The sequence below is a fragment of the Aotus nancymaae genome, unplaced genomic scaffold (genome assembly GCF_030222135.1).
Source record: "Aotus nancymaae isolate 86718 unplaced genomic scaffold, 86718_ANA_hifiasm-v0.15.2.pri h1tg000108l, whole genome shotgun sequence".
In the NCBI taxonomy this organism is placed as follows: Eukaryota; Metazoa; Chordata; class Mammalia; order Primates; family Aotidae; genus Aotus; species Aotus nancymaae.
In genome coordinates this window covers 31,612,461-31,634,987 of record NW_026988523.1, presented here as the reverse complement: position 1 = coordinate 31,634,987, position 22,527 = coordinate 31,612,461, and the positions used below count along the sequence as shown (strand labels likewise).

Sequence of the window (22,527 nt, the reverse complement as noted above, 5' to 3'; positions counted from 1 at the left end):
CTGCAGGTGTGAGCCACCACACCTGGCTGACTTTTGCCTTTTTATAATTACAATATATATTTTATGAAGAAGATTTTACTGATAGCTCTATTTAGAAAGAACAAATACTGGAGAATGGGAGAAGAGCAGAGCATGTGATCAGCACGGTGGCCTTCTCTCCTCTCCTCACCTCGCTCTGGAGGCCTACCTTTACCTGCCCACCTGCTCGGGGCCCAGAACACCTTCCACCATGACCACCTCAGCAAGTTCCCACTTAAACAAAGGCATCAAGCAGGTGTACATGGCCCTCTGCCTCAGGGCGAGAAGTCCAGGCCATGTATATCTGGATCGATGGCACTGGGGAAGGACTGCGCTGCAGGACCCAGACCCTGCACAGTGAGCCCAAGTGCGTGGAATAGTGGCCTGAGTGGAATTCTGACACCTCTAGTACTTTAGAGTCTGAAGGCTCCAACAGTGACATGTATCTCGTGCCTGCTGCCATGTTTCAGGACCCCTTCCGTAAGGACCCTAACAAGTTGGTGCTGTGTGAAGTTTTCAAGTACAATCGAAAGCCTGCAGAGACCAGTTTGAGGCACACCTGTAAACGGATAATGGACATGGTGAGCAACCAGCACCCCTGGTTTGGCATGGAGCAGGAACATACCCTCATGGGACCAGATGGGCACCCCTTTGGTTGGTCTTCCAATGGCTTCCTGGGACCCCAGGGTCCATATTACTGCAGTGTGGGAGCAGACAGAGCCTATGGCAGGAACATTGTGGAGGCCCATTACCGGCCCTGCTTGTATGCTGGAGTCAAGATACAAGCAGAGACTAATACCAAGATCATGCCTGCCCAGTGGGAATTTCCAATTGGACCCTGTGAAGGAATCGGCATGGGAGATCATCTCTGGGTAGCCCATTTCATCTTGCATCGTGTATGTGAAGACTCTGGAGTGATAGCAACCTTTGATCCTAAGCCCATTCCCAGAAACTGGAATGGTTCAGGCTGCCATACCAACTTTAGCACCAAGGCCACGTGGGAGGAGAATGGTCTGAAGTACATTGAGGAGGCCATCGAGAAACTAAGCAAGCGGCACCAGTACCACATCCACACCTATGATCCCAAGGGAGGCCTGGACAATGCCTGACGCCTAACTGGATCCCATCAAACCTCCGACAGCAATGACTTTTTGTTAAGACTGCCAAGGAATTTTTTTTTCATTGGTAGTAAGAAATAAAACCCACCTTTATTCCTTCCTTCCCCTGCCATTTTCTGGTTCTTGTGTGGGCTGAGGCAGGTCAGCTGTGGCTTTCTCTTGCCATGATGACTTCTAATTGCCATGTACAGTGTGTTCAAAGTCAAATAACTCCTCATTGTAAACAAACTCTGTAACTGCCCAGAGCAGCACTTATAAATCAGCCTAACCTAAAAAAGAAAGAAAGAAAGAATAAATATGAGCTATGGTTTAGGTCTTATGCCCTGGGCTTACTATTTTTATGATTTCTGTTTTGAGATTAAATTCTCATGTAGGTAGAAAAATACTTATTACTTATAAAAGCAAATTAGTTATCGGTTTGAGTTTTTGACACTGAAGCACACACTTTTGACTTTATCTTTGTCTGTCCCCATCAGTGCTGCTCATTGTCTCCCAGTATGATCTGGCCATGCCCCTGCACTTACCCTCGTCCTGCTCAATCATCTCCATGCACTGTCCAATTCCATCAGTGATTCAGGCTCCTCCCAAGGCTCCCTGAAATTGGTACAGGTCTCCGGACATCAGACATATTCCAGGCACAAAAGCAGTCCATACTGTAAAGCAGGCAGCTGTGTTCCCACTTCCCTGAAGTTGGTAGTAAGTCCTAGGACAGGAAGAAATACTTTACCTTGTTAGGGGGTCTGTTCTTCATGTCTCAGGGCCTGTGATCTAGTGAACACAACTGTCCTGAATGTGAATGAACTTGCTAAATGTCTGGTTCCTTGCTAGGTGGCTAGAATAGATTTATAAGACTTCCTTACTTACCCATGTCTGCTGAAGTCTGAATTCTTACCAGTATGATTTCTTTTTTTGTAAGGGGCAGCTTAGGGAAGATTGGCCCCATTTCCATGCAAAGAGAGGTAAAGTGAATTTCTACTCAAAGCAACCTTGAATTTGAAACTAGGTCTTCCACTGTTTCAAAGCTGGCCTGTAGGTCCAACTGTGCACATATTTGGACATCATATCTTCATCAGAATCCTCAGGCACGTGTCTGCAAGGGCTTGTGTGTCTGCTGTACTCATGATAAAGTTATTTCTCATTATGGCAAGTTATAGTTAATTTGCCAGAATATCATTAATTATCAAGATAAAGTTATTTATCATTATGGCAAGGACAAATTTAGAAGACTTATTAAATTTACTTCATTTCCCCAGCTGGAAACAGTCAATAGCTACTGACATCATCAGTGTCCACTGAATACCTTGGCTGTGTTAACTGCTTTGACTCAACATGGAGCTGAGGTGTTGATGTATTGTACCTCGAGATGCTGAAATATGGCTGAAGTCCAGGGTCACTGGCCCAGGCCATCCACTGAGGTCATCCCACGAGGCATGGGCCACTGGTTCCGATGAACCCACCATCACTACACTTCTCATGAATCACCAGTCACTAGACTGAGAATTCTGTGAAAGCGGGGATCCTATTTTACTCACCTCTGTGGTCATGGTTCTTAGCTAAGGGCCCAGCGCAGAGGGGCCTCTCAGCAGTGTTCATCCATCACTGAATAAAATGGATTACAAACCTCCGACCCTTTCACTTACATTTCTGTCCCCAATGTCTTGTAAGGGACGCTCTTTCTCTCAGAATGCTGCAAATCCCCTTCCCTAGAGAGGTGCCTGCCCTACACCATCCCTGCCCCAGGCTCCTCTCCTGTGGAAGCTTGAGGGAAGACTAGTCTGTCCTGAAAATGTTCTCTTATGCATCCCCCTGTCATTAGAAGCAATGTCCTTTGACATACCCTCCCATCCTCCGGGCTGCCACAACACCTCAGTTTGGTAGAACTACTGTATCTTGTTGGAATGATCTGTTTGTGTTCTTCCACTCACTGGCTTGAGTTTCTTTAGAGAGACATTAAATATCTGAATCCCAAGTGCCTAGCACAGTATAAAGAAAATTAAATACTCAATAAATATTTACGAGAAACTTCCCTCAACTGAAGGTGCACAAGAATATTGTAAGTATCACTGCTTCATATACTAGCAAGGGACACTTACTCTGGCATCTGACCTAGAGCAGAGCTGTTCGATGTGAGAATGAACATCTCCAACCCTTCTCCAACATGGTTATTCCCTCTAAGCCACACTGTAACCCACACTGACCTGAAGAGCATCCACTGATAGAGCACCCCCCAGGTTGAGGCTCCTGGGTCTGGGGTGGGGGCTCATGGTCGCATCCTGCCCCTCTTGGAGTTGGTGCTGCCCCTCACTATGAACCAGCTCTGGCTCTCCCTGGCCAGAGGCAGGAGATTCCTGTCGAGTTAGTTTCTCTCAGTCCCCACTGCTCAGTTGACGCTGCTCCTTGAGGGTTTAAATGATCATAGGCATTGCCCATTTCCCCTGAGGCTTCTGTCCCAGTTTGTCCTTATTCTCCCCTTCTTTGGTTTTCATTTACCAATGGCTTGTCCTTTGTGGATTATTCTCATCCCCTAAACCTGCTGACTTTCTTTCTTCCACCTGTTCCCGCAGCTCTGGGATTCCAGCGTGTAGACTCGGCTCCAGCTCCTGCAGGAGACACACAGAGTCAGGTCTCAGCTGAAGGTCCCAGGCAGCATTGAAAACCATCTCAATTCCTCAGAGACTCAGAGAAGACAGAGCAGGAAGGGACCTCAGAGAGGTACAATAAGCCCCTACCTTACCGATGAGGAAACTGAAGCCCAGAAAGACTGAGACTCTCCCAGGCTCCCTCCCTCACCACTTGGTGGCAGCAGATCCACCACACAAGCCTTGGCCTCAGCCTCCTTGTGCAGAGCAGGTAACTCACCCTCCAGAAGCTCCCTGCTGCCTTTCAGAAAACTTTAGATGAAAAATAGCAGTTTCCACTGTGAAAACAAAAATAGTAAAAGCCCCTTTCCTTGGACAAACCTTTATCACAGTTCTATAGTCCTGGCATTCATACTTGGTCAGCTGTCATTCACTAGCTGCTAGATTGGGGCAGGGAGCACATAGGATTAAATAACGTTTCACACAACCCTGCTTTCCCGGTCTGGGCTCTCAGCTCCTCTATTCTTCTTCAGAAGCTTTCTTCTACTGTAACTGCTGGAGAGTCCAGGCCCTCCTGTGGGTCATTTCTCAATGAAGATCCCTGTTATTTTCTTCCTTTCTTGGAGATAGAGAGGGCAGAGATTGGTTCTGGGACTCCATAGTCTTAGGTTTTCTCCTAAGCCAGCCAGGGCAGCTGAAAGCAATCATGACTGTGAGAGGTCAGGTCAGTGAAGAGGAGCACGGGCTCACAAGGAGAGCCTCTCATGGAGACGGTCAGGACCGAGACACAGGCAACATCTGACCAATTCTGCTGAGGATGACACAACAAGGATTAAGTGGAGGATGCTGCCATGAGGAGAAAGGGGAAGAACCAAAAGAGTGGGGGAAGAAGGAAAACAAAATGTTTTCAATAATGATAGAAAAAAATGCAGAGCCCAGAGGCAAAGCCCCCTGTCACAGAGGGTTAGTTCCAGGCTGTGGAGCCTAATTAAGGAATTCCGGCTGGACTTTGCTCAGCATCATTTCAAAATGGTTTTGGATCAGTGACTTTGTTCCCTCCACTTTCCCTCTTTTTGAACAAGAATCACTAGCAGTGTTATTCTGTGACTGTCCCACCATTGCACACTGAGGACAGATAAGCTGTTTGTTCAGTTTCACAGGTCAACAGAGGTAAGGGAATTACATCAAGGATCTGTACTTGGGCCAGGCATGGTGGCTTATGCCTGTAATCCTAGCACTTTGGGAGGCTGAGGGGGACAGATCCCCTGAGGTCAAGAGTTTCAGACTAGCCTGGCCAACAGGGCAAACCCCTGTCTCTACAGAAAGTTTTAAAAAATTAGCTGAATCCAGTGGTGCATGCCTGTAGTCCCGGCTATTCAAGAGGCTGAGGCAGGAGAATCGCTTGAACCCAGGAGGCAGAAGTTGCAGTAAGTCAAAATCGCACCACTGCACTCCAGCACGGGTGACAGACCAAGACTCACTCTCAAATAAAAAGAATCTGTACTTAACGGACACCCTCAGAAGCCTGCTTCACACTTGGTGTAGATGATTTAAATGAGATTTTAAACTTTTGATCAGATTGGAGCTACATGACATTTTTCACTTTGAACTAATGCATTAATGACACGAAACTTGGAAATCTTAGGTGAGAGGGTGAATGTATTTTGCATCTGTGAGGAATGTGAATGTCTGGGGACCAGAGGTTGAACTGTGATAGGTGGAATTTCTATAATCGTCTCCAAACATGCTGTGCCCTTATCTCGGGAACCTGTTAGGCCGGTGAGACAGTCCTGTGATTACGTTGTTGCGTGGCAGTCATGTGACTTTAATCTCGGGAACCTGTTAGGTCGATGAGACATCCCTGTGATTACATTGTTACGTAGCGGTCATGTGACTTTAATCTCGGAAACAGGCTGATGAGACATTCCTGTGATTACGTTGTTACATGGCGGTCATGTGACTTTAAAAACTGATATGGTTTGGCTCTGTGTCCCCACCCAAATCTCATGCTGAATTATAATCCTGAGTGCTAGAGGGGGTGCCTGGCTGGAGGTTACTGGATCATGGGGATGGTTTCTAATGGCTCAGCACCATCCCCCAAGTGCCGTCTCATGATAGAGTTTTCATGAGATCTAGTTGTTTAAAAGTATGTAGCACTTCCCCCTTTTTTTTTCTCTCTCTCTCCTGCTGGCCATGTGAAGACCGTGCCTGCTTCCACTTCCACCATGATTTTAAGTTTCCTGAAAATTATGAAAAACTCCCCAGAGGCGGAAGCCTGAGCAGCCCACAGAACCATGATCTGATTAAACCTCTTTCTTTATAAATCACCCAGTCTCAGGTCATTAATTATAACACTGCAAGAACAGACTAATACAAAGGCTGAGCTTTCCTGAGTGGGCTGGATCTAATCACATCACTCCCTAAGTGTCGGAGATTTCTCTAGTGGGTAGGAGAAGACAAAGTCAGAGAGAGGATGGGAGCTGGAGAAGAATTCCATGAGCTGTTGTTGGTTGGAAGATGGGGAAAGTGAGAAAGAATGCAGGTGGCCTCTGGAGTCAGGGTGTCTCGTGGCTGAGAGCCAGGAGGACTGCGAAAGGATCTCAGTCCTCCACCCACAAGAAGATGGATTCTGCCAATACATCTGTAGTGAACTTGGAAGAGTAGCCTGAGCTCTAGATGAAAAACACAGGCAGCCCATAACTGGATTTCAGCCTCCTAAGACCCTGATCAGAGAATCCAATCATTCCAAATTATAACCACTAACTTGTTATAATGTGTTAATAGGTGGCAACAGAAAACTAGTTACAGGTGCCTATCTGTACTCTTTTTATATATTTTCACATACATGTATGCTAATCCCTACAGGCAAAAAAAAAAAGAAAAAAAGCAAAGAACTACAGTAAAATGTTATACTTACCTTTGTGGGAGCACTGCAAGGGCTGTTCCAGAGCCCTTACAACTTGAAGAAGATAACGTAGGGCATTTCAGGCAGGTGAGAAGTGTCTCTTCAATGTTACCAACCCAATTTCTGAAAGAAAACAGATGGTAAAATACTTAACTCCCAGCCAGATGTGGTGGCTCACACCTGTAATCCCAGCACTTTGGGAGGCTAAGGTGGGCGGATCACCTGAGATTGGGAACTCAAGTACAGCCTGACTGACATGGAGAAACTCTGTCTCTACCAAAAAAACAAAATTAGCCGGGCATGGTGGTGCATGCCTGAAATCCCAGCAACTCGAAAGGCTGAGGCACAAGAATCACTTGAGCCCTAGAGGTAGAAGTTGCAGTGAGCTGAGATTGCACCATAGCACTCCAGCATGGTGGCTCATGCCTGTAATCCCAACACTTTGGGAGGGCAAGGAGGGCAGATCACCTGAGGTCGAGAGTTCAAGACCAGCCTGACCAACGTGGAGAAACCCTGTCTCTACTAAAAATACAAAATTAACTTGGCGTGGTGGTGCATGCTTGTAATCCCAGCTACTCGGGAGGCTGAAGCAGGAGAATTGCTTGAACCCAGGAGGCAGAGATTGCAGTGAGCCGAGATTGCGCCATTGCACTCCAGCCTGCACAACAAGAGCGACACTCCGGCTCAAAAATAAACAAACTTAACTCCGCATAACATTATCTGCAAATTCATAATCTACATTTCTAATAGAAGGGTTTTTTTTTTTTTTAGTTCTTTCACTTGTGCTCACCAGACAACGTTTGATAGCAACTATCTGTCACCAGCATAGATGAACCAATTCAAGGAGAGCAATAAACAGGACTACTACTAAGTTCCCCCACAGAAAGTCCTTAGAATAAAGTATCTCCTCTAGTTGCCACAAGACTAAGACAATGGTCCATTATATAAAATTCCAATCTAATAAAAGCTTAAATGTAATGTTGTCTGTCTTCCAAATTTTTATTTTGTTCAGGCTCTGTCATGGTGACCAGGGATTGGAAAATGACTGCAAAGAGGCTCTGGGGAATGTGGGGAGGGAAGAAATGTATTCTAAGAGGGGACTGAGGTGATGGCTGCAAAATTCTATATATCTACTTAAATTATTCAATTCTACATTTACAATTAGTGACTTTTATTACAAGTAACTTGTTAAATGAAATTTCTGGTTTCTTCTCCAACTTGTAAGGAGCCAGGAGGTCACCACTTGTCCTCACAACAAGAAAAAAGCTGAACAAACTGAAAATTATAAACCCTTATTAGAAGGACTAGAGGAGAGGTCACAGGGCAAATTGCCATGCTGAAAACAAGACAGGCAAAGACAGGGAACAGAAGCTGCTGAAGCCAGCAACTGGGAGGAGCACTTAAATGGTACTGACAGATTACTAGAAGCTGAGGGTGGCCTGGCTTGAGCATTAAAAACTCCTTGGGCCCAGATTTAGGGGGAATCTCACACTTTTCTAAGTTTTACCACCTGGAGCCCAACCAGGTTCTCATAGTAAAGATTAGAAAAGTCCCCACAGAACTGACGCTGCCGACTTCAGTACTAATTATAAAGCTACAGTAACCAAACAGGGTGGAAATTGGTGAAGAAAGGTCACTAGAAAAGAATACAGAGCTCAGAAATAGACCTATATACTCAACTGATCTTTGAGAAAGGCACAAAGGCAATTTAACAGGGAAAGGATAGTCTTTTCAACAAATGATGCCAGAATGACTAGACGTCCACATGTGAAAAATAAATAAATCGAGGCACAGATTTTACACCTTCCACAAAACGGATCTTACACCTGAATGTGAGGTGCAAAACTGTAAGACTCCTGGATGATAACATAGGGGAAAATCTGGGTGACTTTGGGTTTGGTGATGACTTCTCAGATACAATGCTAAAAGCACAATCCAGGAATGAAAAAATTGATAACTTGAACTTCATTAAAATTAAAAACGTCTTCTCTGTGAAAGACATTGTTAAGGAAATGAATAAACAAGTGACAGACTGGGAAAAAAATATTGGCAAAATACAGATCTGATGAAAGACTGGTGTCCAAAATATATAAAGGACTCTTATTTTACCTTTTTTTTTTTTTAAGAGACGGGGTCTCGCTATGTTGCCCAGGCTGGAGTGCAGTGGCTATTTACAGGCGCGATCCCACTACTGATCAGCACGGGAGTTTTGACCTGCTCCGTTTCTGACTTGGGCCGGTTCACCCCTTCTTAGGCAACCTGGTGGTCCCTCACTCCCAGGAGGTCACCACATTGATGTCAAACTTAGTGCAGACACCCGATCGGCATAGCGCACTACAGCCCAGAACTCCTGGGCTCAAGCGATCCTCCCACCTCAGCCTCCCGAGTAGCTGGGACTACAGGCACGCGCCACCACGCCCAGCTATAAAGGACTCTTAAAACTCAATAATAAGAAAGGAAACAACTCAATTTAAAAATGGACAAAATATCTAGATACTTCACCAGAAAAGATATATGGATGGCAAATAAGCATATGAAAAACATGTTCAAAGTCATTTGTCACTAGGAAATTGCATATTAAAACAATGAGATCCCACTATACAATAATGTATACCTAACAGGGAAGGCTCAAATCCAAAGAAGTGACAATACCACAGGCTGTCAAAGATGCAGAGCAATGGGAACTCTCATTCACTGCTATGGAAATGCAAAATGCCAGTCACTTTGGAAAACAGTTTGGCAGGGTTTTTTACGAAGCTAAACATAGTCTTCCGATATCATCCAGCAAATAGCAGTTTTAGATATTTACCAAAGTAATGTTAAAATATGTTCACTCAAAAACTTGCATCCAAGTATTTACAACAGTTTTACTCATACTTGTCAAAAACTGGAAGTAACAAAAATGTCCTTCACTAAGTGAGTGGCTAAACAAACTGTGGTATATCTGTACAATAGAATGTGATCCCGTGGTAAAAAGAAATGAGCTATCAGGCCATGAAAAGACATGGAGGAACTTTAAATACACAATGGTAGGAAGAAACTAGTCTAAAGACTCTACACACTGTATGATTCCAACACTAGGACATTCCAGGAAAGTCAAAATGGTAGAGACAGTGAAATGATCAGTGATTGCCAAGCATGGAGGAGGGATGAATTGGTTGAACACAAGGAGGTTTTCAGCAGTGAAACTCTTCTGTGTGATACTGTACTGGGAACTCATGACATTAGGTAATTGTCAAAACCCATAGAACTATAAAACTCAAAGAATGAACCCTAATGTAAACTATGGAGTTTAGTTAATAACAATGTATCAATATCAATTAATCAATTGTAAATATGTATTACACTAATGCAAGATACTAATGATAGAGGAAATAGTGTGCTAGGGGACAAGGGAGAATAGGGGAATTCCCTGTACTATCGGTTCAATTTATCTGTAAACCTAGAATTATTCTAAAAAAAAAAAAAAGTCTATGAAATTTTATTAAAGTTAGGATGCAATAGCCCCAAATCAAAATGTTGGTGGCATCCTGTTACTGTGTGGTTAATACTGGGTGCTGAGGTGCACCAACCTGGAGTCAGAACAGTCGGAGACATCAACGCCTGTGCCTTCAACCTCTGGCTCTGTGGGTGTCCCTGGAATCCAGAGAGCAGATCAGTTAGCTCAAGACAGCCTCAGTGCTTCAGAGAGTGCAGGCTTCTGGTAAGGACAGGGAGAAATCATCTCAGGGCAGAACTTGGTGAAGACTAGGAACCCGTGAGACTCAGCAGCTGCCCAAATGATGCCCAGAGATCAAAGCAGAAGGAGGCTGGGAGGAGCTGAGGACCATAGGATGAGCTCCCTGCCTAAAGACACAAGCAACTCCAGAGACTGGTAAATTTTGAGAGAGAATCAGAAGCCAGAAAAAAATTTATTGCAAAGTGGTCAAGAAAGGAAAGGGGTAAGGGTAAGGAATGAAAAGAAAGTAGGGAAGAAAGGAAGGGGTAGGGAAGGGAGGAAAGGACAGAAGAAGGGAAAGAAAGGAAGGGAAGAAAGAGAAGGTAGAGAAGGAAAACAAACTTCGGTGAAGGCTAGAACATGGTGGGTGGGCTTAAACCACCAGTATTTTCCATTAACCACCTCATGCTAACCAATTATAGCACAGAGACACAATAATGTTAAACCATATACTGTTACCATAGGATGAGAGGGGGCTCCCCAATCCCTCCATACTCCTCTTAAACACATTCAAAATCCGCTGGAGCCAGAGACATTGAGTCTTCCCTTTGGGCAAGTTTGGACATCCACAGGAATGAGTTGGGGCTCTGTGACAGGGAACACCAGGCCACAACTCTCCCTGCTGCTCTTTACCTGCCTCAGAAGCTGCCCCACTGCAGATGGCTGACTCAGCCCCTGAGTCTGGAGTTGTCCATTTGCCTCTCTCTCTCTTTTTTTTTTAAGACAAGGTCTCACTGTGTAACCCATGCTAGAGTGCAGTGGCGCTATCTTGGCTCACTGCAGCCTCAACTTCCCAAGCTCAGGTGATCCTCCCACCTCAGCCTCCCGAAGAGCTGGGACCACAGGCATGTGCCACCATGCCCAGCTAATGCCTCTCTTCATGGCATTTCACTGCTTGCACTCACTTCCAGCCCCCCAGGACCCAGTAGGCACACACCTGTGAAGGACACAAACCGGCTTTGCCCCTATCTCTCTGCCCACTTTGGATCCCTACAGAGGTGGGCTCCATGGGGCAGTGACCTGAGATTTGCTTACAATGGGGTCCCTATCACTAAGTAGGGCCTGGCACCATATAGGCACCCCATGAATGCTCAGTGAAAGAAGGCATCCACCACAAGGTCCTGGAATAACCAAGAATTATGTAACTGTGGCCTATAAATTTTTAATCCTAGAAGATACCAGAATGGGAGACATGAAAGGCTTTCAAAAGTGGCCAGTCTTTTTTTTTTTTTTTTTGAGACGGAGTTTCGCTCTTGTTACCCAGGCTGGAGTGCAATGGCGCGATCTCGGCTCACCATAACCTCCGCCTCCTGGGTTCAGGCAATTCTCCTGCCTCAGCCTCCTGAGTATCTGGGATTACAGGCGCGTGCCACCGTGCCCAGCTAATTTTTTGTATTTTTAGCAGAGACGGGGTTTCACCATGTTGACCAGGATGGTCTCGATCTCTTGACCTTGTGATCCACCCGCCTCGGCCTCCCAAAGTGCTGGGATTACAGGCGTGAGCCACCGCGCCCGGCTTGTGGCCGGTCTTTTAAACCATTATACTGGCAGCTGAACCATGTCACTTCTGACTACACCTTAAGTAGCCAGGATATCTAGTTATATCTATATATAGATAGATAGATATTTGGTGATATATAGATATGGCCATTATATTTATGGAGCTATAGAGCTATATATATGTCACCAAGTGTATTTACCAAAATATGCACAATAGCTATCTCTGAATATCCTTTTTTTCTTTATATGTTTCTGTATTTTTCATTTTTCTCTCAACAGATACTCATTAACCTTATAATCAGAAATATAAATATATAAGTGTTAAACTTTTGATGTCTCCTCTCCGTACTCAAAATAAGGCTCAAATGTCTTCACTCAGAATTAGAGGCTTTTAGTGATCTGGCCCTTTGTGGGTTCCCACATCCCCATCCCTTGCAGCCTCCGAACACACACCCCATGTACTCACAAACCTCCAAGGAGTGTTCTCCAAGGGCTTCTCCCTTACTTCATTTTCCTCACCTTCCTTGCCTGGCTCTTACATATCCTTCAAGATTATCTTCAAGTACCTCCTCTTTCAGGAAGCCTCCCTAACAGAGAGGTTCAGATATCTCTGCTTTCTGGTCTGCACTCCGGCAACAATCAGGGTCACCTCAGCCATGATAGTAAGAAGTAAGTGTTGCTTTTTTTGTCTGCCTGCTCTGTTAGACTGGGATTCCCAAAGGCAGGGAATGTACCTTTATTTCTGTATCCACAGTGTTTAGGTAGTGCCAGGCATACTGTTGGCACTCAGTAAGTACCTGAATAAATGTAGATAAACCTTAACCTACAATGTTTCAACTTAATTAAGGTTTTTGTACTTCTGATGTTGCGAAAGCAATACACAACCACAAAGTTTCAGACTTTTAAGTATTAGCGATTCTTTTACCAAAAAGTCTCTGGGCTGCATTTTCAACTTAGGATAATTTAAACTTATGATGGCTTTACCTGGCCATAAACCCATCAAAAGCTGCGGAACATCTGTATACAAAAAAATGGGTTTGTAAAATATAATGGGTTTCTGAAATATTCATTATTACCTTCAATTTGAATATGAAGAAACAGGTGCAAGGAGGTTAGGTGACTTGCCCCAGGTCACAAAGCTAATGAATGGGAGAGCCAGAGCTCAGATCAATTCTCTAATCTGCTTCTACTTCACCACAGCTGCCACCATGAAATAGTAACAAGAAAAATACGCACGATCATGTGTCGGGTCAAGTTGATGGACAGGCGTCTCACATCAGGAAGCTTTTCTGTCGTGAACAGACCTTCACATCAGTCACGGATAATGTATCTACTGTGCTTTAAAACATTTTTAACCCATTTATTTGCTGGAATAGGTGATAAATTTTAAGTCATGTTTTTCAAGAGAGAAACTGAGCATGCTCAGGTTGACGTGGGCTATAGAGACGTTTCCACCATTGCACCCTTCCCGTCCTCAGATGCCTCAGGACCACTCTTCTGAGTAACCAGATTTATGTTTCCTGACGATATCCACTGAGAGCATACTCTGCTCAGAACACACAACACACCAAGAGAAATCTCTCCCCAAGGAATGGACAGGCATCAAGGGAGACAAATGAGCAGATAGGCAATTTCCCTACCCTATGATAAGTGCCACGAGAGGCTAAGGGAGCAAAACCCAACCCCAGCCTAGGTGAGGTTGGCGGGGCTTCATGGCGGAAATCGTATCTCACCAAAACCTAGTGGCTATCTGGTTCTACAGTCTGTCCCCAGCCAGTACATCTACCTTCTGGCCTCCTTTCACTGCCTTCCATCACCACCTGTCTCCTCGCCTGGAATGTGAATTCCTCAAACGCAAGGACCATGCAGCCTTCATCTGTGCATTCCCCACAGCACCCAGCCCAGCAGCTACAGCCAAATGACAGACTCCCAGTCTAGAGCCTGGCTGGGGAACACTATGCTGTTGCCAGGTATCCTGCCAGAGTTCCAGCCTGACTGTGAGCTATGCACGGAGCCATAGAGTGTTCCCCAGGAAAGAGTTATCTGTGAACTGACAACTGAGAGAACCAGTGTCTACACACTCTTCCTTGCAGGTCACCACGTCAGAGGTGGGACAAATGATTCAAGACTAATGACAAAGCAGATTGTTCTTCACCTAAGAAACTCCAACAGCAGCTCAGCAGCTCAGTCAGCACCTTCCTTCCCAAACCAGTGCTCCTCCCTGCATTTGGCAGGCACCAGAGTACAAGGTGTGCAGGTCTGGAAACTTCTAGGCAGTTCTGCTCCTTCCTCTCCCTATGGCCGAGAGCTCAGCAACAGCAGCCTGCGGATTCTTCCCGTTCTTTCTCTCAAATCCGTACCTTCCCATCCACCCTCACCACCATCATTCCAGTGTGGACCTCCCTCATCTCCTGCCCCTCATTTTCTCCCAGCTCCACCCCATTCTCTCATCACAGCTGCTCCCTACTCCACAGCTGGCCGTGGTTCCTCCCTCTGTGATTTCACTGTGTCTACCATTTAAGTTTTTAGCCTGGAATTCAAAAGCATCAATAATCTAGCCCTCATCCCTCACCCAATCCCTCTTTCTAGCCACTCTTGCTGTTCCTCCAGTGTGTCCTGTGCACACTGCCCTCAGCATCTTCCCTCGTGTTACTCCTCCCCCAGCACTGCTCTTCTCTCAGCCCTGTCCCACACGCTCAGTCAAAGCCTATCAAATCTGACCCAACCTGCGAAGTTCACTTCAAATCCTATGTCACCCACGAAGTTATTCTTAAGGATCCAGCGAAGAGGAAGCCTGCTGCTCCAAAGCCTCCTGTGTAGCCCTGGCCACACACGCTACCTCGCCGCAGTGCTAGTTGTGAACACTTCTCATGTTCCTGCCCAGACTGTGGTTATGTTCCCAAACAGCTGTCATCGCTGTGGCTCTACCAAGAGTAAGGGAGACTAGAATGAATTTACTTAAAAGTCAACCAATAAAACCGGTGGCAAGAGGGGAGGCTTTGAGACTAAGCTTATCTGGGTTTCAATAGGGCTATATCAGTGCCCTTAGAGAAGTTATATAGCCTCTCTGAGCTTCCTTTCCAAATCTGAAAACAGAGTGGGTATCTATTTCACAAAGCTTTTGTCAGAATTACAGATAATATATGTAAACCACCATAAATCATTACTATCATCATAGCACTAATCAACCTAAAATACTTCTTGGGGTGATCATAAGAAACAGATAACATATGAGACAGAACTTTGTAGAATATAAAATTATTGTGTTAATTTTTAATAAGAAGACTTGGAGTACATTTGTGTTCTTATATCATATGACCAACATAGACCTCGCAGATGCCCCACTAATCACCAGCCAGTACATCCTCCAACAGCTGACCACTTTGGCTTTCAGAATATCCTTGCTCAAAACTGTTAGAATGAATTTACTTAAAAGTCAGCCAATAAAACTGCTGGGATCCTATGCCCAAACTGAGGTTTTGCTCCATATGGTACCAGACACTAATTCAACTTAAAATCTCTATTTTCATCTTTTTTTTTCTTTTTGACATCTTGTACACAGAGCATTACTCTTCTCACTGCTCAAGCCCAGACAAATGCTACCAAAAGCAAGAGAAAATGGGGTGGGGTGTCAGCCTAAATCACAGTCTCCATCTCAAGCCAACTGGGTAATCTTTCCAGCCCCACATTCAGTCCTCTGCTTTCCAGCCAAGGCTTCCTGCCTGGGTCACTCAAGAGAAAGCAAACCCCACTGCTGAGCTACTCCCACTGTGGCCACCAGAGGGTCCCCACAGCATTAGCTACAAAGCAAGGACACACCCTTTCCCAGTAAATTGTCCATTTTAAATATTTTCCAGACAGCCTTACAGCAGCCTCCCCAGCTTCCAGCCAACAGGACTGCCCAGAAACTCCAGAGCTAGCTGCTGCTAATACCGTTGAGGCATCAGTTCATACCAAGCAGCCAGCATTTCACAAGGCGTTTGAGTCACTGGGGTTCCGGAGTCCAATTTCTGTGGGTCTGAGCCCTCCCCAGCCAGATTCTAGTATCATCAATGAACAAAGAGTATCCGTGGCTTCAGTAACTGTTTCCCTTTGACACAGCATCTGAATTTTTGCCTGGAACACCACTTGCTCTCAAGTTTCAACAAAGAAAGGGGAAATGCAGCTTATCAGACTGGCAGACCACAGCCCATGATGGGCAGGTCATGTCTTGCAGAATTCTCCCCCAGTGCCAAACACTGGGATTCAGACATGCTGGTGTTCCATTCTGCCTGATCACTTCACTGAAGGTGCAGAGTAAGCTGCCTCCTCCTTGGGAAAGGACATGTCCAACATCACACAGCTAATGAGTGGCAGAGAAAATGTAATTTGCTCCCACGCCTGTCTGAAACTCCAGAGCCTGTGCTTTAACCACTATGTTACATATTGTTTGATTTTTTCCATTGCCAACAAAAAGTGTTGACCAGATCCCTGTAGCTTAGTTGTACTGCCTCTCAACTTCATCCCACGCCACACCCGCCTTGCTCCAGACACACTGGTGGTTTTTCAATTCCTCTACCAGACCCAGCTTCTCCTCATCTCTGGGTCTTTACATGGGCTCTTCCCTCCCCTTGGAATATTTCCTCCTACCCCTCCTTTATTTGCAACCATAGTTTCTCTTCTTCCTCTAAGTCTGGGTTTAAGTATCCCCTTCTCAGAACAGCCCTTCCTGATTTCCTTCCTAAAATGGGTCCCTTCAATTCTCGTACTCAGATTCCTGATTTCCCATGATGGCACTCATTACAAACTTATCAAATTTTTGTATTAGTTTCATTTTGCCCCCATTTCTATTTTATTTGCCTTCCTGAGGTAGGAGGTGGGACCTGACGCCAGAGGCGGAGCTCAGACACCAGACCAGATTGAGGACTAGCTAAAACAAGGCTTGGGCAAAAGCAACTTTCAATTGGACATGCCCGTTAGTGTGCCATGTCAATTTACCATTGCCATGGCAACACCCAGGCAGTTATCACTCCTTTCCATGGCAATGACCCAATGACCCAAAAGTTGCTACTGCTTCCCCTAGAAGTTTCTGCATAAACCACCCCTTAATCTGTATGCAATTAAAAGTGATTTATATAAATATGACTGCAAAACTACCCCGAGCTACTGCTCTCTGCCTACGGGGTAGCCCTGCTCTGCAGGAACAGTCATGGAGCTGTAACACCGCCTCTTCGCTAAAGCTGTTTTCTTCTACCTTTGACTTGCCCTTGAATTTCCTGGGAAAAGCCAAGAATCCAGTGGGCTAAGCTCCACTTTGGGGCTCACCTGCATCATTTTTCACTATAATGTAAGGCCCGTGAGTGCAGAAATTTGTCTGTCTCAGTCATTGACATATCTCCTGGACCCATAACATGCAGGGAATTAGTAGGTACTCAGTAAATATTTGATAGATTCTAAGTGTTAGAATTTGCAGCTCACCTATAGAAGACAGGTGGTTTTCAACCCTAGTCTAAGAGCTGTCTTACGTTTAAAAATAAAAATAAAAAACTGCAGTCCTTCAGCTTCTGCAGCTCTAAGAGGTATGTCAGCACAGCAAGCACAGCCCTGGTGGAGTCCTCCCAGTCCCCTAAAGAGAAGTCTGCTCAAAGGCGTTCACAAATCACACGCACTAGAAACGCTGGGAGACAGAAGAGCCCTGCTTGGCTTCCTTAAAATGGCCCCTCCACAGAGTGGGAGATCACACAGAGGAGGTGGGGATCTGACCTCCAGAAGCTGCTGCTTGCTCAGCCGGACACCTTCGTGTTCACTAGATGATTCAGTCTTTTCCCTCACCCCAGAAGATAGGTGGAGACCCAGGTTCATACTGGTGCAATGAATTGCCCAGAGCCATGCAGTTAATAATGCCCTTTTTCACATTCTTCAGTGGCTCCTATTACCAGAGGAAATAGGAAATTCCTTAGCAGAATGTCTAAGGCACCCAGGAAAGGCACCTCCTTTCAAGACTCACCCCCATTCAAGGCTCTAAAGGATGCTGCACTCTCATGCAGAACTGCAGGCCATTCCTGGCACAGACACACTATCTCACAATTCCATCAGACACATGCCTTTCCCTCCTGTCTGGCCCCACAGAATGGGGCTTATTCCTACTAGTCCCTTAAAATCACATAAATAAATGAAAAAACATAGCTCCTGATAGAAATATAGCCTAAGGAAATATGTGGGAAGAAATACTTATTCAAAAATAGACTTTGATATATAGTTAGTTTTGACAGTACAAAATTAGAAACAACCTAAATGTTTGAAAAATATGGGAAATGCTTAACAAATTATAGTATTTCCCTATTTAGGGGCTACTAATACAGCCATACATGGGTTGGTTTGTCTTCCTTTTTAGATTGCCAGCAAAAAGTCGTGACCAGATCACTGTAAATCAGTGATTCTCAACCGAGGAGGCAAGAAGAAGTGCTGTGATTCCTTCCCAAGGCACTGCAATTGGTGGGTAAAGTTTATACAACTATGATTCATGCTGTTGACACGGTGTCTAGGCAGGCAGGAATGCTGAGCTGGGTTTTCACAGGTTTCCATGTGGTACAGGCCACAGCTTGATACACACCAAGAAACAAGACTATGCATTTGCTAAGACCTGTGAGAACTTTGCTTTATGAGTATCTAAGAGAGTGACCAGGGCAGTAAATAGTTCTATTCAAACAATGACACTATGCTGAGGTGTCAACACTATAATAGTGTAACTACTATACATGCAAATTAATCCTTTCAAATGTGCTGCTAAAAATACTAGCACTTTGTTAAGGTTGTGCTGTAACAAATAAACACCCCAATTCCAGGGTTCTTTCTCAACCACATAACTAGTCCAATGAGGATGTTCCTGCTCAGCAAGTGATTTTCCTCCATACAGTGATTCAGGTACCCAGGCTCTTTCCAACTATAGCTCTTCCATCCTTACAGCCTTGAAGTCCTGGCAGGAGGAGAGAAAGAATATGGAAAAGTCACCTCTTTACTGCCTTGTCCTGCAAGTGACACATATCACTTCCAGTCCCATTCTGTTGGTGACTAGTCACATGTTCCCACCTAGGGGCGTGAAGTGGTAGGAATGCAGTCCCTAGCTGAGCAGCCAAAACTCTACAGTATGAAAGGAGGAACACACATTTCTAGTATATAGCCCACCTTCTGTGCCATGGCCACAAACCCAAAACAGTTGAGAACCACAGGGCAACAGGATTTTGTGGCTGTGCCACATGGAGAAGTGGTAAAATACCCAGTACTGCCTCAATAGTGGATCACTCTCTCCAGCTCCCAGCATTTTGTACATTGGAACATATCTCAGGCCTGGTGGAGGAGTTGAACAATGCCTTCTCATCATTTCAGAGACCAGATGGATGGAGCCTCTGCTCTCATTCCTCCAATGGCCATTCGGTTGGCTACCCTCCTGCTAGGACACTGTCCTTGCTGGGCAGCTCAGGCTCAGGCACTGGTCCCTGGTGCAATCAGTTGTCACTAGGGAAGCCGAGTGGGCTTCATTGTATGCATGTGGTTGAGAAGGTATAACTACTTCCTGGAAAAAGAACTGCATGGGACCCCTTTTCCTAGAGAGAGATTATAAGCATGGCTGATGCTTGAGGATTTATGGACCTGCCAGTACATAGAATCATTAAGAAGCCACGTGAAGACAGGAATCATAAGATGTGTTGACCATTTTCACCACTGTATCCTCAGTACTTAGCACAATGTTTCAGAAACCCTGCAGCATCCTCCTGGAGATGCACCCACTAGGGCCTCAGAGTGCTGCTGGCAGACTGGAGAAGAGAGAAAAGAGAAGCCACAGTACTGTACAGTTGAATAGTTACTTGTTAAATAAAAAGTTGAAAAGAATGAGTAAATGAATAAATACTCATGTTCTTGGTAAATATTTAATAACATAGAAAAGAGTAAGAACAAAAGGAAAGAATTTGGGACAAAAATAGAACCAGCCATGTGTCACTTAATGATGAGGATACATTCTGAGAAATGTGTCCTTAGGCGATTTCATCCCGCAATCATCATGGAATGTACTTGTACAAACCTAGGTGGTGTAGCCTACTACACAAGTAGGCTGTATGGTATAGTCGAGCACTCGTGGACTACAACCCTGAATAGCATACCGCAGACAAATGTAACACAATGGCAAGTATTTGTGTACCTAAACATAGAAAAACATGTAGTAAAAATGTGGCACAAAAGATTAAAAATGCTACACCTACGTAGGACACTTACCATCAATGGAGCTTGCAGGACTGGAAGTTGTTCTGGGTGAGTCAGTGAGTGAGTGATGAGTGAATGTGAGGGCCTAGGACATTACTGTACACTACTGTGGAATTTAGAAACACTGCACACTTAAGACTATACTATATTTAAAACAGTTTTTCTTTATCAATAATAAATTAACCTGGCCGGATGCAGTGGCTCATGCCTGTAATCCCAGCACTTTGGGAAGTCAGGATGGGTGGATCACATGAGGCCAACAGTTCAACACCAGCCCGACCAACATGGTGAAATCCCATCTCTACTAAACATACAAAAATTAGCCAGGCATTGTGGCACGTGCCTGTAATCCCAGCTACTCGAGTGGCTGAGGGACAGGAAGCGCTTGAACCCGGGAGGTGGAGGTTGCAGTGAGCCCGAGATCACACCACTACATCCTAGCCTGGGCGACAGAGGGAGCCCCTGTGTCAAAGAAAACCAAAATAATAATAATAAATTAACCTTAGATTACTGTAAATGTATGTTATAAACTTGTAAATTCTTTAAATGTTTGACTCTTTTGTAGTAACACCTAGCCTAAAGCACACATTGTACAGCTGTAGAAAATATTTTCTTTATATTTTCTATTTTTCAAATTATTTATTTATTTTAAAGTTTTTTGTTTAAAACTAAGACACACACACACACAAAAAAAAACTAAGACACCAACGCACATATTAGCCTAGGTCTGCACAGGGTTAGGATCGTCAATATCACTCTCTTTCACTTCAGCATCATGTCCCACTGAAAGGTCCTCCAGGGCAATAACACACATCTCCTATGGTAACAACGCCTTCTTCTGGAAAACCTCCTGAAAGAGCTGCCTGAGGCTGTTTTTAAAACTTTTTTTAAAAGTTTTACTGTCTTTTTTAATAAGTAGAAGGCGTACACTCTAAAATGATGCAAAGTATAGTATAGTAAACCCATAAAGCAGTAACATAGTCATTTATTACCATTCTCAGGTATTGTTTACTACACGGAAGCGGTATGTGCTGTATTTTTATACAACTGGCAGCACAGTAGTTTGTTTACACCAGCATCACCACAAACACGAGTAAAATATTGCGTTAGACAGCTACAAGGTCACTAGGCAAAAGGAATTTTTTAGCTCTATTATAATCTTTTTTTTTTTTTTTTGAGACGGAGTTTCGTTCTTGTTACCCAGGCTGGAGTGCAATGGCACCATCTCGGCTCACCGCAACCTCCGCCTCCTGGGTTCAGGCAATTCTCCTGCCTCAGCCTCCTGAGTAGCTGGGATTACAGGCACGCGCCACCATGCCCAGCTAATTTTTGTATTTTTAGTAGAGACGGGGTTTCACCTTGTTGACCAGGATGGTCTCGATCTCTTGACCTCGCGATCCACCCGCCTCGGCCTCCCAAAGTGCTGGGATTACAGGCGTGAGCCACCGCGCCCAGCCCTGCTCTATTATAATCTTAAGGGACCACTGCTGTATACACCATCCATTGTTGGCTCAAACATTGTTATGCAGTGAATGACTGTACTCAATTTTATAACCAGTATGATCATAATTATGTAAATATTTGTCATATATACATAAAAAGACTAGAAAGAAATATGAAAATATTTACCTTTGGTTCATGTATTTATAAATCACATTTTATACATTCATATATTTTCCAAGCCTTCTAAGAATAGAACCTTTGTACAGATTTAAAAGTTCTAATAAGTGTTATTATCATTTTTTAATTTCTACCCAATGTTGCATCCTGCAAGAATTATTCTCTGACCACTCCAAGGGGACTTGAAAGCCCCTCCTCAGTGTTCTCCTAGTATCTGATAGTATCCTCTACCATTCACTAAGCACACCGGATTTACATTGTTTGCTTATCTAACTCCCAAGCTCTTCGAAGGAAGAGACTGATTCCTTAATCCCTGAATTCCCAGACCTATGCACATACACTAAAGCACTCCTAAGGTCTGTGGACTAGATGAAGAAATCAGATGAGTAGGGGTATGCAAACCCAGGCATTCCTATTCCAAACCCAGTCGCATTCCAATCCCTGTGACAAAAGGGATCCAAGATTTCCTCCACTGATGACTGTGACCTGGGGACTGGGAAGTACTGCATATAGGAAGATCTTGAAGAGCTGTCCACTTGAATAGTCAGCACCAGGGCTGCAGGGAAAGCAATAGCTGAAATCCAAGTTAGGTTTTCCTGGCAACAGCCAAGATTAGTCAGAGGTGGCACTTGGAGGATTCCCCGAGTCTGCTCATTCCTTTGGGATAACTCATTCCTTCCAAGGCCTCCCCTGGGAACAAAGGAAAACCCCAGAGTTTGGGACTGGGCTCTTTTCCACCAACAGCTTCTAGTAGTTTGTATTTAACCCTAAGTCACAATTCAAATAAAAGGAGGCAGGGGAGGGGCGAGGGGTAGGTAAGCATCCCCTAGG

The 22,527-nt window shown here is 44.7% G+C and overlaps 1 pseudogene; it reads left to right on the top strand.

Moving 5' to 3' along the window:
* The first annotated feature begins 229 nt into the window (after positions 1-229).
* On the top strand, positions 230-1,134 carry LOC105724176 (glutamine synthetase-like; annotated as a pseudogene).
* Positions 1,135-22,527: the final 21,393 nt, after the last annotated feature.